Below are 19,608 nucleotides of genomic sequence, written 5' to 3' on the forward strand. Positions count from 1 at the left end.
CACCATTTGCTTCGACATGGATGGAACTGGAGGGTATTATGCTGAGTGAGGTTAGTCAATTGGAGAAGGACAATCATTATATGGTTTCACTCATGAGGAATGTAAAAAATAGTGAAAGGGATTATAGGGGAAAGGAGAGAAAATGAGTGGGAAAAATCAGTGACAGTGACAGAACATGAGAGACTCCTAACTCTGGGAAACGAACAAGGGGTAGTGGAAGGGGAGGTGGATGGGGGAATGGGGTGACTGGGTGACGGGCTTGAGGGGGACACTTGATGGGATGAGCACTGGGTGTTATACTATATGTTGGCAAATCGAACTCCAATAAAAAATACATAAAAAAAGAATAAATACATTTTTAAAAAGTTAAAGTTAAAATTTTAAAAATTAAGTTGTAGGAACACCTAGGTGGCTCAGTGGTTGAGTATCTGCCTTTGGCTCAGGACATGATCTTGGGGTCCTGGGATCAAGTCCAGCATCGGGCTCCCTGCAGGGAGCCTGCTTCTCCCTCTGCCTATGTCTCTGCCTCTCTCTCTGTGTCTCTCAGGAATAAATAAATAAAATCTTTATTAAAAAAAGGAAGATGTGGTATAAACATAAGTGAAATAAGCCAGTCAGAAAAAGACAAATATCATATGGTTTCACTCATAAGAAGGAAATCCTCTAAACTGGTTGTAAGGAAATGGAGACCAACTTCAGGAAGTGTTCAGCAGAAAGGTTCTCTTGCTGAACTCTATTTTGATTTAAATGAGAGGTCCTATAGCTATAATATATGGAAAAGTAAAAGACTTTGGTGTTATCCATCCCCTGCAAACAAACTCTCTATCAAGTTCAGTTGGTAGGACTAGCTGATTTCTACCTACTTCACCAGAAAAAAAAAGGACTCTGGGACCTTTTAATTATTATTGTCACTGCCAGCCATACATCTGGATCCAAGTGTACATTTGATCACAGAATAATGGGAACTTAATAGAAAATAAAGAAAATTTGCTTCTAAAAAATTGTTTATATGAATGAATAAATAAATAATTCTGTTTCTTTCTCTTTTTTAAATAATTCTGTTTCTGAAAAATTAGAAAAAAGAAAGTAAGCCTTTCACTTGAACACCTGTGAATGGCCCATGTGACCCAGTCCAGAATAATTTAGCAAAGACGGTTGTCTTAGACAGAATGGCAACTCTGCTTCTTAACAGCTGAGTATCTGAAAGCAGTGCTGAAAGAAAGCAATTCACAGCCGGTTTCCTTTCTTCGTTTACACCTCCTTGGCCCAACTGTCTTCCCTGGTGGTGTTGGTGTGATGTTAGAAGCAGACTCATCTCTCTGAATGCCAGGCTCACCACTTCTTCTGACCCAAGAAGAGTGGACTCTGTGGAAACTAAAATAAGCCACTGTTCGACTCTCATCTGCTGCAGGAAATTCCACTTTGATGCTTCCAGCTTATTTTCTAAGATAAAAGAAAGAGAGAGAAGGAAGAAGAAAGCTGCCACCAGGGAACTCCTGCTGCTGAAGGTCAATGACTTTTCAAGTGGACTTACCCTGAAGCTTCTGAGAAAGATTTTTTGTATTTAAAAGCATCTGTCATTCATTCTCCAACATGTTTCACATCTTGGAAAGAAAAAAAGCCTGAAACTTCCTGATAAAAAAAAAAAAAACAATTGGGAAATTAAGTTTGATGGGCCACACCTTTTGCTGTCTCAATTTTTTGGATTCCAAGTCCCCACTTAAGGGACAGACAATCAAAGACAGACAGACACAGAGCTGGAAATAGTAAGCAGAGTAAGAAGTGAGAGAGAAAAGAAAAAGGAAAGTAAATGAGAATGAAACAATTCAGGAGGTGACGAAGAGACAATGTGAGAGAAGTGAGGTCAGAGAGACGAAGGCAGAGAGTGAGAAACTGAGGTAACAGGGACAGAGAGAGGTAAGGACAAGGATTGAGAAATAAAAACAAGTAGAGCTAGAAAGAAAAAGAATACCTATACTGGGTATACAAAAGAAAAAATATTCCTTCAATAAGAATCTATGGGGCAGATTCTATGTGAGGTTTCTGAGTTAGCTGGCACGGGGACCATAAAGATAAATCAATTAAATAGGACAATGCATTGAAGAGCAGTGATATGAAAAATAGAATGCATTCTGAGAAGAAAACCATAGCAGGAATATTCAGCCTATATAAGTTGGTCTGGCACCTTCTGGGAAAATTACAGATCTTTTTTTTTAATTAATGTGTAAGAAAATAAAGTTCAGAGTTTACAAATAGTGGGTTTATAAAGCTGAATTTTATCTGATAGGCAGCCTTCCTGGATATTCTCCTTTGAAGTTGTACCTCTTCTTGTCAGAGTTGTCACTATCCCATATACAACAGTATAAAAACAAACAAAAATTCTTGTCTTCAAGCCAACTTATTTCCATCAATTGGCAAATTGTCATAATGTGCTGAACTTTTTAGAACAAAGTGCTTTACCACCATTTGCAAAAAAAATTATCTGAATAATTGCAATCATCCTTCATGTGTGCAATGTCAATGGTGACTCACATCACGTGTGTTCGTGTGCAGTGCCCCAGTCTGTACAACTATACTCAACAGCTGACATATACATCTTTTCCTTAGGTCAGGACCTCAGAATTAAAATAAAAGAAAACTTAATGTATCATTCTTGTTCAGGGCTTCTAAACTAGAAGTCTACAGGCTCATGTGCCCCATAGTATGTTTGCTTTTATCTGAAACTTTTAGGGCTCTGAGTAGTTAAGATCCCAAACCCAAATTCCTAGCTTCTCTTGAAAAATTATGTCTGATAATAAATGTCTGTTTCCTCATTGCCATACCTGGCAAAAGCAGAGTAGCTCTCTCCCTTACTGTCAAGGCACATCCTCTGAAGAACACCCTTCTTTCACTCTCATCAGGCTCTGGAACACTGAGACCAAGAGTAAGTGCTATTCATCATAATTCTTTTGCTGTTATCTTATTTATATTTGGTAAGCTTCTCATATATACACTGGCCTCTGTGAGCAACTGAATCTGAAAACTTTGATCTAAATTTGTATTGTCCAATACTTTAGCCAGTAGTCACATTAGCTATTCAAATTTAAATTAATTAAGATAAAATAAAATTTAAATTTCAGTTTCTCAGTTGCACCAGCCACAATGCCAGTGCTCAATAACCAGCTAGTGGTTACCATAGCAAAGATATAAACTTTGCAGAATATTCTGTTGGTTAGGGCTAATTTAGAGAATAAAGAAGGGTTGAGACCATCATTTTCCTCAAATTTTGTCCCAAATTTGGATACAAGATATAGGAGGTATTAGGTGTTCTATGGTCATATGATTTTGTAAAACACTGTCTGTATTAGTATCTTATGGCTGCTGTAACAAATTACTACAGACTTGGTGGCTTGAAACACTATGCATTTATTAGGAGTTTTACAATTCTGGCAGGAAGAAGTGCAAACAGGTTTTCTCAGGGTTAAAATCAAGCTATCAGTAGGATGGTGTCCCTTCTGGAGAATCTAGGGAGGAATCATTTTCTTGGCTTTTCTAGCTTCTAAAAGTCACCTCCTTCCATCTTTAGAGCAAGCAATGGCCAGTCACTTCTTTCTCTGACTCTAAAATTGACTCTTCTTTTTCTATCCTCCACTTTTGAAGACTTATGGTTATATCAGTCCCGTTTGGATAATCTAGACCAATCTCATTTCAAGGTCAACTGACTAGCAACCTTAATTCCATCTGCAACTTTAATTCCCTCTTGCCGTATAACAACATATACATAGATTCTGGAGATTAGAACATGGACATCATTGGAGACAACTATTCTGCCTATCACTCTGTGTTAAACAACACTTAACAGAACTACCAAAAAAAGGAACAAAAAAATTCCAAAGTTAGTAGAAGGAAGAAAATGATAAAGATTAGAGCAGAAATAAATGAATTAGAAACTAAAACACAATAAGAAAGATCAATTAAGTTAAGAACTAGCTCTTTGAAAAAAATAAACAAAATTGATGAAACTTTAGCTGGATTCACTAAGAAAAAAAAGAGAAAAGGCTCAAATAAAATCGGAAATCAAAGATGAGAACTTAAGCTGATAGCAAAGAAATACAAAGAATCTTGAGAGATAACTATGAACAATAATATGCCAACAAATAGGACAACATAGAAAAAAGGACAAATTCCTAGAAACATACAATCTCCCAACACTAAATCCTGAAGAAATACAAAGTTGGTACTAGCAAGGAGGTTGAATCAGTAATTAAAAACCTCTCCAGAGGGGCACATGAGTGGCTCAGTTGGCTGTGTCTGCCTTTGGCTCAGGTCATGATCCCAGAATCCTGGGATCCAGCCGTGCATTAGGTTCCCTGATTGGCAGGGAGTCTGCTTCTTCCTCTTCATCTCTGCCAGCTCATGCTTTTTCTCTTTTTTTCTCAAATAAATAAAATCTTAAAAATAAATACAAAATTAAGAAAAAACTCTCCAGAAACAAAAGTCTAAGACCAGATGGCTTCACTGGTGAATTCCAACAAACGTTCAAAGAGGATTTAACATTTATCCTCAAATTCTACCAAAGTTTTGAAGAAAGGAACTCTTCTGTTTTTTTTCTTCTAAATTTTATTTAAATTCTAGTTAGTTTACATATAATGTAATACTCGTCTCAGGAGTAGACTTTAGTGATTCATCACTTACATATAACACCTAGTGCTCATCATAACAAGTGCTCTCCTTAATACCCATCATCCAGGGATCCCTGGGTGGTGCAGTGGTTTAGCGCCTGCCTTTGGCCCAGGGCGCGATCCTGGAGACCCGGGATCGAATCCCACGTCAGGCTCCCGGTGCATGGAGCCTGCTTCTCCCTCTGCCTGTGTCTCTGCCTCTCTCTCTCGCTCTGTGACTATCATAAATAAATAAAAAAATTAAAAAAAATTTTTTTTAAAAAAAATACCCATCATCCACTTAGCTCATCCCCCCAACACCTCCTTCAATCAACCCTCAGTTTTTTCTCTGTCATTAAGAATCTCTTATCGTTTGCTTCCTTCTCTCTTTTTTTCTCTCTTCCCATATATTCATCTATTTTGTTTCCTAAGTCTCACATGAGTGAAATCATATGATATTTGTCTTTCTCTGACTTTATTTCACCTAGCATAATATCCTCTAACTCAATTCACACCATTAAAAGTGGTAAGATTTCATTTTTTTATGGCTGTTTGATACTCTAGTGTGTGTGTGTGTGTGTGTGTGTGTGTGTATGTGTATGTACCTCACTTCTTTACCCATTCATCAGTTGATAGACATTTGGGCTTTTTCCATAGTTTGGCTATTGTTGATAATGCTGCTATAAACATCAAGGTGCTTGATGTGCTCCTTGATGTGCTCCATCAATGTGCCCCTTCAAATCTGTTTTTGTTTCCTCCATGCCCAATGTGGAACCCAATACATAACTTAAACTTATGACCCTGAGATCAAGACCTTAGCTGAGATCAAGAGTCAGATGCTTAACTGACTAAGCTACCCAGGAACCCCCAAATCTGTATTTTTGTATACTTTGGGGAAATACCTAGTAGGTCAATGGCTGGATTGTAAAGTAGTTCTATTTTTAACTTTTTGAGGAATCTTCATACTGTTTTCCAGAGTGGCTGCACCAGTTTGAATTCCCACCAATAGTGTAAGAGTGTTGCCCTTTCTCCACACCTTCACCAACATGTGCTGTTTCCTGTGTGGTTAATTTTGGCCATTCTGACATGTGTTCAGTGGTATCTCATTGTGGTTTTGATTTGTATTTGAGAAGGGAACATTTCTAAAGTCATTTTACTTGACCAGCATCACCCAATACAAAAACAAGACAATGACACCACAAAAGAAAATTAGAGGTCAATATCCCGGATGAACATAGATGTAAAAATCCTCAACAAGACAGCAAACCAATTCAACAATATGTTAAAAGAATATTTTGATCAAGCGGGATTTATTCCAGGGATTAAAGGATGGTTCAAAACCTGCAAATCAATCAACATAATACATCACATGAACAAAATGAAAAATAAAAACATGATTATCTCAATAGATACAGAAAAGGAATTTGATAAAATTCAACATCCACTTATGATAAAAACTCTCAACAAAATGGGTATAGAGGAACTGTACCTCAACATATAAAGACCATGTATGACAAACCCACAGCTAACTTCATATTCAATAGAAAAAAGCTGAAAGCTTTTTCTCTAAGATCAGGAATAAAACAAGGATACCCACTCTTGTCACTTTCATTCAACATAGTATTGAATGTCCTAGCTAGAGCAATTAAGCAAGAAAAACAAATGAAAGGCATCCAGATTGGAAAGGAAAAAGTAGAACTCACTATTTGTGAATGACATGATTCTGTATATAAGAATCCTACAGACTCTGCAAAGACCTGTTAGAACTAATAACTTAATTCAATAGAGTTGCAGGATATAAAGTCAACATACAGAAATATGTTGCATTTTTATACACTAACAACAAAACTATCAGAAAAATTTTAAAAATCCCATTTACAATTACATCAAAAGTAATAAAATACCTAGGGATACATTTAACTAAGGAGGTGAGAGACCTGTTAGTGAAAACTACTAGACATTGATGAAAGAAAATGAATAAGACACCAATAAATGGAAAGATATTCTGTGCTCATGGATTGGAAGAATTAAAATTGTTAAAATGTTCATATTACCCAAAGCAACCTATAAGTTCAATGCAATCTCTATCAAAATTCCAATGGCATTTTTCATTGAAATGGAAAAGCAATCTTAAAATTTTTATGGAATCACACAAGATCCCAAATATCCAAAGTGAGTCTTGAGAAAGAACAAAGATGGAGACACCATGTTCCTTGATTTCAAGCTATATTACAAAGCTATAGTAAACAAAACAGTATGATTTTCACATGAAAACAGATACATATAGTGGAACAGAATATAAAGTCCAGAAAAAAAACTGGCAGCAAAGGAAGCAAGAATATATAATGAAGAAGGCAGTCTCTTTGATAAATGGTATTAGAAAAACTGTACATCCCCATGCAAAAGAATAAAACTGGATCACTGTCTTAGGACATACACAGAAACAAACTCAAAATGGATTAAAGACTTAAATTTAAGACCAGAAATAATAAGACTCCTAACAAAAAAAACAAGTACATTGGCATTAGTCTTGATGATATTTTTTTTGGATCTGACTCCAAAGGTATTGGCAACAAAAGTAAAACTAAATGAGACTACCTCAAAATAAAAAGGTTTTGAACAGCAAAGGGAATCATCAGCAAAGTAAAATAAAAAGGCAATCTACTGAATGGAAAACCATATTTACAAATTATAAATCCAATAGGGATTAATATCTGAAATATATAAAGAATTTATACAACTCAATAACAAAAACCAAGTGATTGATTAAAAAATGGGCAGAAGATGTGAATAATTTTTTTCTAAATGCAGATGGCCAACAGACACATAAAAGGATGCTCAACATCATTAATCATCAGGAAAATGCAAATAAAAACCACAATGAAATATCACCTCACACCAGTCTGAATGGCTAGTATCAAAAAGACAAGAAATAACAAGGGTTAGCAATGATGTGGGGAAAAGGTAACCTTCATACATTGTTCATGGGATTGTAAATTGCTGCAGCTACTATGGAAAACAGTATGGCAGCTTTTCAAAAAAAAATGATGTAGCAATTCCATTTCTGGGTATTTATCTGAAGAAATTGAAAGCATTAATTTGAAAAGATATCTGCACCTGTATCTTCATCACAGCATTATTCACAAGAGCCAAGATATAGAAACAATCTAAGTGTCTCTTGATGGACAAATGGATAAAAATTTATAAATGGATGGATGGATAAATGGATAAAGACACATACACACACACACGAGTATTATTCAACCATAAAAAAAAATGAAATCTTGCCATTTGTGACAACATGGGTTGACTTTAAGAATATTATGCTGAGCAAGGGTGTGTGGATGGCTCAATCAGTTAAGCTTGGGTCATGATCTCAGGGTTGTTCCAGAGAACAAATTTGATGATTATTGGAGAGGAATGGGTTTTGAGGAGTGGGAAAATGGAAGAAGGGGAGTAGGAGACACAAACTTTCAGTCATAAAATAAATAAGTCATAGGGATGTGATGTACAATATTGTGACTGTTGTCAATAACATTGTTTTGCATAGTATGCAAGTTTATATGGTGGCATAACTAAACTCATTGTGGTCATTTCACAATGTATACAAATATGGACTCATTATGTTGCACATCCAGAACTAATATAATTTCATAGGTCAATTACACCTTAATAAAAAAAATTATAGAAAAAAAAAGAATGTGGCCCATCCTCATTTGGTTCCTAACAAAGATTCTGTCGTGAACCTTTTAATGCTGTGGTGAATCTTTTAATGCTGTTAACAAATTAACTTAGTTATTTTTAAAATGCATTTTTCAGGCTTATAACTTGTCTTTGTAGTTGTTGATGAGAAGCTGGCCCCTTGCAGGGAAATAAGGTTTAAACACAATATTAATGTTTCTGTAGAAATTAAACCAGAAATATTCAGAAAGTAATAGCCATTCAGAAGTTGAGGATGATGGTTAGTTTTGGAATAAAAAAAGAAACAGAATATTCTATCTTTAAGTATTTTGGGACAAACTGATATAGGAAAGTAAAATATATTTTGTGAAAGACCCACAGTCATTCACATTAATTTTACAGAATTTAGAGTTCATGAAATTAGGTTAAATGTATGATCATAGAGGGACTGGTCCATTTTCCAAATATGGTTGTGAACTCTCCTCTCACTCACCAGAACCAAGTCAGCAAGGCATATTTTTCAAGTTTCCAAGAGAGGAAAATTACCCAGTGAGACTGGAGGGATAGGCTGCAGTGAGGAAATATCCCTGGACCATAAATTTGGTCATACTTGACTCAAGCTCTACCTTTCACCTTAGGAAATAGTTCCAAAACATTGATTTCTCATTAGTAAAATGACAGGGCTATATTCACTCACCTCTAAAATTTCTACTTCTGCTCATGAGAAAAAGATGAAAATCAGAGAAAACTCCTCTGACAGATTTTCAGTCTCACCTCCAAATGGCTCATCTCACCACAGCATCAGCAGCTGAAAGATAAAGCCAGAAGGAAATTCAGGGTTGCAGGATGTCTCCTGTCTCCTGGTTAATAGCTGAGGATAGAGAAGGAAATGGGTGTGATAGCTTAAAAATACAGAAGGCAGTTATTGAAGACCAGAATAAGCAATGTGCTGTGTTGAACAGATTTGTTGCTTTCAAATGATAAAACTACAACTCAACTCAATTTCAGAATAGAACAGTAGGAAAGAGAAAAAAAATAAGAGAAAGGGAGCGAGAGAGAGCACTTGGTTTATGAAACTAGGGAAAGCATTCATTGTAACTAGACTTAGGGATGTCATCAATTCATATGGTACTGTCTAGACTTCCTTTCACCATTTCTTGGATCTGCTTCTCTATGTATCTCATTCATTCTATTCAACCATATCTGGATCTTCTTTTGTCAGAGTAAGAGGAGAACATGAATACAGACAAATGCAGGCATATGGCCACCCAACTTAGCCTTCACGAAGGAAAGATGGAGCTTCTCTCTTCTATCAATAAATTAAAAATTTATAGAAGGATTCTTAATGACCTTGCTTAGTTTGTGTGCCTTAGAGTTGTGACAAGGGAGATGGTGTGGCATGGAGGCCAAACTTAGTATAGCTCCAATGTTCTGTGGCCAGGATGTGCAGGATAATATTACTGGTGGCCCTTCCAGGATCACAGTGAAAGGAGGAATTCACCAAAAAATAAAGAGAAGGGATGGGAGGAATCCTGGACAAGTGAAAATAATAAATATTCAATTGTGCATAGGGTAGAAGAGTTCAAGAATTGTATAGAGAAAGGGTCCCAGTGCCCTGAGCACTCCTCACTGTACATCTTTGAGAGCTTCTTTTTTTCTGTTGAGACACTTATATTAATAGCAGAGAGAATGCAGATTGGAATCTGAAGGTCTGAATTTGCTCCTAGCTCTGACAATGAGTGATTCAGAAATGTTGCAGAACATTGCAGAAATGTTCCAAAATTTCTGATCTCATTCATAATTTGAGATAGTTAATCAAGATAATTTTAAAGACCTCCTCTACCAGGAATATTCCATGAGTCTTTGATTTAGCCTCGATACCCAATATACAAAAATGTATGTGTTGAGGCATCTGGGTGGGGGCTCAGTTGGTTAAATATCTGCCGTCAGTTCAGGTCATGATCCCAGGGTCCTGGGATTGAACCACACATCAAGGTCCCGCCAAGTGGGGAGTCTGCTTCTCTCTGCCCTCCTGCTCCTCTTATTTCCATCATTTCTCTAGGTTGAACTCTAAAATGTAAAATTCTAATATCAAAGGTCATGCACTTTGGATAAACATTGCTAAGTTCACATCCTCTCCTCCAAAAAAAAAAGATTGTATTAATATATAATCCCATAAAAAATGTATAAGAGTATCTATTCACTCGCATCCATACAAACACTAGGTATCCTTTGTACTAGTTGCCAATTTTATGAGTGTTTTTTGTATCTTAATTTTTATTGTATTACTATGATTATTCATGAAGCTAATGATTTTTTCATATGCTTATAGGCCATTTATATTATTTTTTATGAGTTGCTTATACTCTTCACCAAGTGTCATAAACCTTAAAACTGGCTTCTATTCATATTCACATTACAAACTGAAACACTCAATCAAAGTTATTTTTTTAATATGAGCTATAATTTTACTTTAAAACCACTGGATGCTATATTAACATAAGAATAAGCTATTCTGGGTGACTGAATATTTCTAATTTTCCATAGATTAAAGAAGAATGGAATACTTGATATCAGAGATACATAAACTACAATTATGTAAAGTACAAGCACAGAGAGGTGAAAAAATTCTAATTTAGTATGCGTTTTGGATGCTGTTGGGGTCTCTCCATGTCATATTTACAGAGTCCTGGTTGCTGAGAATATTGGCTATTAAGAACTTACAAATGCCCCTTGCTCAAGAAAATGACCCTCTGTTGATGGCAGTCACATGGCTAGAAATATTCACCAACTCCGAAAATATCCTATATTTAAATGACTAAATATGGAGGTACAAAAGACTGACACCCCCCCACACACACACATCTTGTGGAGGGAAAACTTTGTGGTATACTTAATGTTCTGGAGGAATCTACCTCACCACCAGTGGATTAGGCCATGGTAAACCTTTCCTAAGGTAATAATCTTGCTCTTCTTTGCTGTCCTTCTTTCCTCACTCATGTCCTCTGAAGAGCATCTCAACCATAAATCAAATGCACCTGAATCTTTGTGTCAGCCTCTGTTTCTCAGAAACCAATCTAAGACCACAGGAGATAGCATAAATTTCATAGAGAGGTAACCTTTCATCTGAGCCATGTTATGTGGGTGGGCATCTAATGCTCAATGGGTAGAAAAAGATACAAGCATTTCATGTAGATAGAATGAGAAAAAGAAAGTACCAAGTGTCTTCATGTGGCTAGAGTATGAGAAACTTGAAGAGCTATGGATATATATAATCCTTATGCATAAAAAGACTTAAGATTAATTAGAAGGCTAATGCAGTAGCTTCATTTAGAGCTGATAAGTAAGTGCCTGGACTTCAAATAACAACCCACTAACAACACTTCACTAATTGATACTGAGTCTTGGGAAATTATGTAGATTGGGTAAAGATAGACTAAATGTGGCTAAATATGTTTTCATATAACACAGAAAGAAACTATAGGGTCAGATTTCAATTTTAAAACATTCTAACCCACAGCAAAACCACATTATTCATCACGGGAACTTAACCAAATGACTAGTCAAAAAGAGAAAGCATAAAATGAAAATAAGGAAGGAAAAGTATCTGCCAACTCAGCAAGACTTGACAGGTGTTCAAGAATTTAGGCTAATTAATTGACCACATGGTTGATGAATTAAGACAGTTTCCTTGTTTGGAACAAAGTATACTTACTTTGTCAGAGGTGATGATAAGGAGAAACAAGGAAGATGTAATTGAAGTTGAGATAAAATGTTAATGAAAAGCACTAGGAAAAGGAAAAAAATTAAAGAGCAATAAGCAAATAGGAAGTGCAGCAATTTAGATAACCATCCCACAGTGAAATAATATATGGGCCTAAGATCTGGATGTCTTAACGGGCTGGCAAAAATTGTATGACCTTCAAGTCCTTTAAAGAGAACTATTTGAAAATTATGATAAAAGATAGAAGTTAATGGACTAAAGATATATTTACCATCCACCATACCCTAAGCAAATAGTCTCTGAAACAAGCTCTACCTTCCAAAGCTAAAAATATTCATATTTTCCAAGGAAAGCTTATTACCTTGATAACACAAATACCCCCTATTAGGCTTACTGAAATACTCATAATGGGCAGAGAGGAACATCTAGCCTAGAAAGAATGGGACAAAGTAAATTCATTTCCTTTGAATGGCCTAGCACTTCTTCAGCCCCTTACAACTCAGCCAAAATAGTAACAATTCTAGCATTTTAGTTTTCCAAAGGTAAGATAGTGTAAGGAAAAATGCACCATCTTAAAACCTGGGAGCTCACTCTGTTTCCATCACTAATCAGCTCTGCAAAAGTCATAACCTTTCTAGATCTCTGTTCTCTTACCTGTAAAATGAAAGGACTTCACAAGAGGTTAAATCCAACTCTAAAATGCTACTCCTCTACTTTGAAGTCTGCAGCAAACATTATTAGACACTAAAATGACAAAGTAGAATGGTTCAGTTTAAATTGAATAGCAATCAGTTCTATTGATGGCTGTGTCAACTAGTTTGACTTACAAGTATTTCACCTAAAATAGTTTCTATCGCTACTGGATAGCACTTCTTCTGGATCTGACTCGGCATTAGTCTTACTGATTATGGATCATTGAATTTTTTTCCTGCAATTATTAAATAACCAGTTAAGCCCAGTTATGTGATCTAGTGGAAAGAGCATGGCATTGTTGAGCAGAAGCCCTGAAATCCAGTTTTTGCCTTATTGCTATTGGATTGCATGGACATCGGGAAACTTGTTTAACTCTGAGTGGAGAGCAACTGTAACTTATTTGTCTTCTTCATAGTATTATCAGGGTCAAATGACATATAAGATAGAGCCATTTGAAAATACTGCATGTTGGTAAACTTAAATCTTGGGCCACAAACAGATTTTCCAATATATAACTTTATTTCTACAACTGAATTTAATTTCTATTTTGAGCTTTCATTCTTCTGGATGTGAAAAATTAACCTCAGTCAATTCAGGTCCTTTCTCACTTCTGCTGCATTTGTGCCCTTGGTCCCACAGGGACTGCATAGTGCCAAAGCAATGGGATAGCCTTCATTGTCACTTGTCCTTGCTGACATTTGCCATGACTGCCTCTTGCTTGACCCCAACTGTCTCTGGTTGTCAATCCCTCCATGTCACCACTTCATCTGCCCCTTCATAGTTGCAAAGCCACTCCAAGTCTGGCAAGACTTACGAAGAGGAAAGAAAAAAGGAACCAGAGAGATAAAAAACAAAACAAAAAGAACAAAAAAAACAAAACAAAACAAAACCCTAGCATAAAAATGTATTATGGAAGCCAATGGAGGAGAAAACGCCATGGAAAATGGTGGTCAGAGGCTTTAAGTAACTCAGATATGTCTAAGAGTAAAGGGGGAAAAATGAAGCTACAGATAACTTTTGCAAGAACAGTTTCTGTTGAGAGGTAGATACACAATGCTAATTGCAGAGGTAGAGAAGGAATTCTAGAGGTGAATGTGACAACTTTTAAATCTTTTTCTAAGAAAATATGATTGCAATTATCTTCACTTTGAAATAGTGTGAGAGTTACACTCAAAAGTTTTAATTTAGAGTGTAATAATTCAAGTAAATGAAAGGAGATAACTCTTCTTATGGGTCAGCAAGACCTGACCACAAGAGTGATTAAAATTCAGCATTATCAAATGTTGTGTCCTTAAGTAAGATAAAATATTTAAGCCCATAATAATTAGGCCACCACTTCTCTGAACTAGTCTTGGGAGTAAATAGCCAATGAAAATGAAATCCCCTCTTCTATTGTAACAACCTGAGACAATTAGTAACCAGTAAGTAATGAAATAGGCACTATTGCTGATGGATGAGGGAGAAGAGAAGATAAGTGGAATTGCTCTGGCTGCCATAACTGTCTACTTTGCATGATTCCATAAGCCCAACCTTATTGTTATTAATTTAAGGAGTATTATGAATAATCATCAACTACATAGGAGTGATCAGTATCAGAGCATTCAAAGTCAGTCACATCCATCTTGCAGAATGCCCAGACTATGAAAATATTGCTTGCTAAATAATTCTTCTACAGGACTGTGAAATGGAGGGGGATATGAGCAAGTGTCACCATGACTTTTTTTTCCTTCCATCTTGACCCACAAATCCCAATAAATTCCCTTTTTTTAAGTTTCAAATATTTATACTAGAACACTGTATTTTAATTATACCTCAATGAAAAAAAATAAAGTTTCAAACATTTAATGCTAAGAGTATCCAATTCAGTTGAATTATGTAGTAGGAAAAACTTTTGTAAGTTCATTTTTCTCCCTTTAATTCTCCTGCCTAACTCAGATAAGCCAACCAGAATAGGAGGGAGAAACGACATGCTTTAGTAATTTATGTCAAATTGGCTCAGTTGTAGACTCATGGTATGTAACTCAAATATGCTTACATACTACTTAGACCCACTGAATTATTTTCAGATGGGTACAATGAAGCTCAGGAGTATTGTGTGTCTTACTCAAGATATCACAATAAAAAGAGTAGAGCCAGGAATAAAACCCAAATTTTCTGACATTAAGGCCAATAGTCGACAAATATTTACTAAGTGCTTAGTCTATGCTAGACAATGTCCTAGCCCCTGATAATTAAGAGCTAAAAAATATCACCTGGGGTATGGAAAACAAACTGATAATTGGCACAACCACTTATTATAGCAACAAAAAATATGTAATAGTTCAGAAGACTCAATATGGTTGATGTTGGTTCCCCGTTGGCTTATAAATTCACCATAATCCCAATCAAAACCTTAGCAGGATTTTTGGTAGATATTAGCAAGTGGATTCTAAAATGTTTATGGAAAGGTAAACATATAATAGTCAAAACATTTTTTAAAAAAAGCATAAGGTTGAGAGATTCACACTACCTGATTTCAAGTCCAAATATAAAGCCGTGCCATTTTCAAAAGCTTACATAGACAACAGAACAAAATAAACGGTCTATAGTTCCTCAAAACTATGACCAATTGATTTTGACCAATGCCAGGCAATTCCATGAAGAAAGAATACCCTTTCAACAAATGATGCCAAAGAAATTCAATATTTACACATGTAGAAGAAACTTTGAGCCATACTTTGTACTATATATAAAAAGTGACTCAAAATGGGTCAAAGACAAACATATAAAACCCAAAGCTCTAAAACTTCTAGAAGAAAACAGGATAAGATCTTTGTGACTGTGAATTAAGCTAATCATTCATAGAGAAGACAGCAAAAATACAATCAATAAGTGAAAACATTGATAAACCAGACTTCATCAAAATCAAAAACTTTTGCTCTGTAGAAGATATTAAGAGAGTAAAAAGACACTCTGGAAAATGGTTTGGCAGTTTCTTTTGAAACTAAACATAGTACCCGGCAATCCTCTTCCTGGACATTCCCAGGTAAATAAAACTTATGTTCCTACGAAAACCTATACATTATACTTCATAGCAGTTTTATTGATAGTAGCTAAAAGCTGAAAACAACCCAAATGAGCCTCAGTGAGTGAGAGGATAAACAAACTGCACTACATCCATTCCACAGAATATCACTCAGTAATAAACATGAATGGACTATTGATACATGCAACCATTTTGGTGAAGCTCAAAGTAATTATGCTGAGTGAAAAAAGCCAATTTCAAAAAGTTAAATACTATATGATTTCATCTATATTATCTATTGATAGGCATAACTTTGGTAGAACTCAAGAGAATTATGTTGTGTGAAGAAAAAAAAAGCCTATCTCTTTCTCACCAGGCTCTCAGGCAGGAAAAGTGAAGAATTTTGTCTATAGAATCTGAGCAGCCCAGAGACAAGACCAAGGATATTGATATGATGGACTTCCCAATAAAATTCCAACCTGATCACCCCCTATTGCAGTTCACAGTCAACGCCCTCTACAAAATTCTGAGCTTCTAAATCAGCTTTTTTAAATCTCTGACTCTGAAATAAAAGCTGGCAAACAAGGATTACCAGCCATTTGAAGAAAAGGTTCTAATCCAAAAGATAAGGATTAAAACAAATAAATAGGAAACAAATTGGAGGAAAACAAGACTGTTGGTGAAGAAACTTCTCATACACACACACACTAATATACTCAGAGAAATAATGGAATACATTGCTCTCATGGAATAAGAAAGGATGCTATAAAGAAGGATAACTCCATAAATAAGAAAGAAGGCATAGAGACATAAAATATGAAACAGAAATAAAGAAGTCAAAAGAAGTGTTGGAAGATAAGGTTGGGGTATATAATGTGTGTGAGAGAGAAAGAAACATGAAAAAATAGAAAAGAGAAAAAATTAAAGGATCCATCCAAAAGGTCCAGAAAAAAACTTTAGAGAGAATGGAGAGCAGGAAACCATCAATGAAATAATTCAAGAAGGAGATAAACATATCTTTACTACAGCAGTTCCATAAGGTACTCTCAAAGGAAAAAGCTCCTATGGCTCGAATTTGTGAGAAATAAACATATCACAAATAAACACAAAATATCTTTTGAGTTATAGAGATTGACAAAACCTCCTTTTATTTCTTGAATGTGCACTGCTATTGTTACCAACGTTGGGTAAAAAGGACAGAGAGATTCACTTTTTTCTTCTCATCAATCTCTTACTTCCCTTTAGTTTTTCTTTGAGTGTTAAACTACAATTTAATTTAAAGGAACTAAACAAGTTGTAGCAGTGAAATCTAACAGTTGATAGTGGCATTTTATTTTATAGTAAAGATCTATATTTAAGGAAGAAAAAGCAAGCACTACCTGGCTTCCATCTTAAGAATATACATCAGGCTGCTTATAGCTCTATTCCCTTTGGAGGTGATGTGCTGCTGTCCATTCCAAAAGAGGTGTCTTTTTTGGTTTTGATAGTCAGAACTTTTACATGATTCTGAGGGCACCTGTTGGCAGTTCTCTGCTATTCTGATGTGACTACGTGGGGAGAGCATGTAGGTGCCATTTCAGCACGTCTCCTCCCCACTCCCTCACTTCCAGTTCAGATGGCCTCAACAAAGGAGACAGGATTATTTTCTTGATGCTGTGATGTGAGTTGGCATAAGAGACTAGAGTCGCAGTAAGGCAGATCTTGAAATGCCTTCATTTTATCACTACAATAACTTTTAAATCTGATTTTTTGGAACACATTGTTCATATGCAGCCAAGAGTCTGTTCTGTCTTATGCCCTGAATTACTTTTCTTCAACAAACACCAGTAGAAAATACATGCACAGTTCCTTATTGTTTGAAGAGGTAATGTTGTACAAAGAGCAAAACCCAAGAAAAACAGCTAAATTGATGGTGGCTTTCTGTTTAATGTGACAGATTAATGTCACTCTCACTCTTCAAAATCCTTTGTCTTAAATTTTTCTTTGCTTTTTCATCATTCTACTTCCTACCTCTCAGTCCTTCTCCAGAATACCACTTCTTGTGCACTGTTTCTTTTAGATAATATACAGATGTAATAAATATTTATTCATCAAAATATATTGATTTTCTCTTATAGGTCACACACTGTGCTAGGAATTCAAATTGTAAGTGTTAATCAAAAAAGTAATCTTCGTGAGGTTTAGAATGTAATGTGGATTAAAATTTGATATTCCTCAGGGTGCTTGGGTGGCTCAGTCATGCATCGGACTCTTGATCTCATGAGGCTCACATCATATATCAGGGTTGTGAGATCAAGCCTCATCTCAGGCCCTGTGCTGCGTATGGAGCCTGCTTAAGATTCATTCTCTCCTTCTGCCCCTCCCACCCTGCTCCCATGCATGCTTTCATTCTCTCAAAAAAAAAAAAAAAAAAAGACAAAAATTTGATATTCCTGCAATATTGCTAAATCTTCCTCCATTTGTCCCTCCATCACTTTCCTCTGTATATATACATATTCATTGCCCATCATTGTCTCCTGTTACATGTACACAGGACATAGACCAATATCATTTTAATTGATAGATTCAGGAATCAGTAATGCAGAAGCTGTCAAAATGCTAAAAATAGATGTGAAAACTCCCCAGTCATGGTCAATAACAACGAAAAAAGTAAAAGATTTAGGATCCTGAAACCAATCCGTTTATTTTAAGCACCCCAGTTGGCTATCAGATTAGGTATGCCTAGAATTAGGAAAAAGGTATGCCAAACACCTGTTCAAACTTAGTGCCTGTGTTCTCCCAGGCCCTGCCAGTTACAGAATTACAGAAAGTCACACTTATAGGTACACAATAGCTTCTAATTCTTCCCTTGTCTATTATTGAAAATCTTCCAGATTCTCTTAAAAGCCTCCCCCAAGAATTCCTGCATGTCCCCTAGAGATGCCCCACTGGTAGTGAAAAAGTAAGGCTTCTCAGCCACCACTTCCTCTTCTGCTCTGGCTCTAGCTCTGGCTCCGTGCGGCACTATCAGCAAGCCTCCAATCTCTGTGAAGCCTAGTGAATGTGCAATTTCACTGATGCTGCCTCTGATGACATTTTTTATCAATGTCGCCTGAAGTCATGCTGTGCTCATGTTGTGCTTTGCTGGAGCTGCCAAATTTCCAATATGGCTGTTGCCCTCCCCTGCTGATTGCCCAGTGTCCTCAATGGGGCGGCTACATTCTATATTCTCTGCTGTAGTGCATGAAGCAGCCTCACCTTTGTTACTCACCACTAAATATACCTAGTTAGTAGTTCAGAATGCCACAACACAATGAGACAAATAAGAAATAAAGTACTGGTTTCTTTGTATGGGAATATCCAAAATGCTGCACCATTGGGAAGCATAATTAGGAAGGCAAAGCAGAGCCTCCTGCCTCCCATTCTAAACCTAGATCTTAGGGCCTGCAAGCTTAGGCATACACACAAACCTGACTCCATATCACTTACACAAACAGCCCTACCTTATACACCTAGTTACACACAGAACAGAGAGCTTGAAAAATGAGAAGGGAAGCCAACCACAAATATTGCTTCATGGAAGCCTTGCCCCAAAGACATAGCATGAAATCAACTGAGAATATATGTGTATGGGATATCAAGAAATTCACTTTAAGTAATTTGACTTGCCTGTCTTCCTCCTACCTTATGTGTTCTGACTCGGAGGATTCTTCACTCTGCACAGGCTGCTGAGACATAGCTTCTGGTGTGCTTCCACGAGAATTGAGGAGGTAGCAGGAAGCTGCCTCGATGTGTACCACCAGGTATCCTTATCTCATGTGTATGTTTTCCACTGCTTGCTAACTGAGACCACTATAAAGCAAAGTCATTGTAACTGTGGACTAATT

General features: G+C 36.2%; 1 long non-coding RNA gene across 1 annotated transcript; it reads right to left on the bottom strand.

The window, feature by feature from the left end:
* Positions 1-758: 758 nt before the first annotated feature.
* LOC144294343 (uncharacterized) lies at positions 759-19,556 on the bottom strand. Its single transcript, XR_013361751.1, has 3 exons — positions 19,406-19,556; positions 9,019-9,129; positions 759-1,443 (listed from the first exon to the last, which is right to left on the bottom strand). It is a non-coding gene; the product is annotated as an uncharacterized LOC144294343 (long non-coding RNA).
* Positions 19,557-19,608: the final 52 nt, after the last annotated feature.

The sequence above is a fragment of the Canis aureus genome, chromosome 22, assembly GCF_053574225.1.
Source record: "Canis aureus isolate CA01 chromosome 22, VMU_Caureus_v.1.0, whole genome shotgun sequence".
Taxonomy (NCBI): Eukaryota; Metazoa; Chordata; class Mammalia; order Carnivora; family Canidae; genus Canis; species Canis aureus.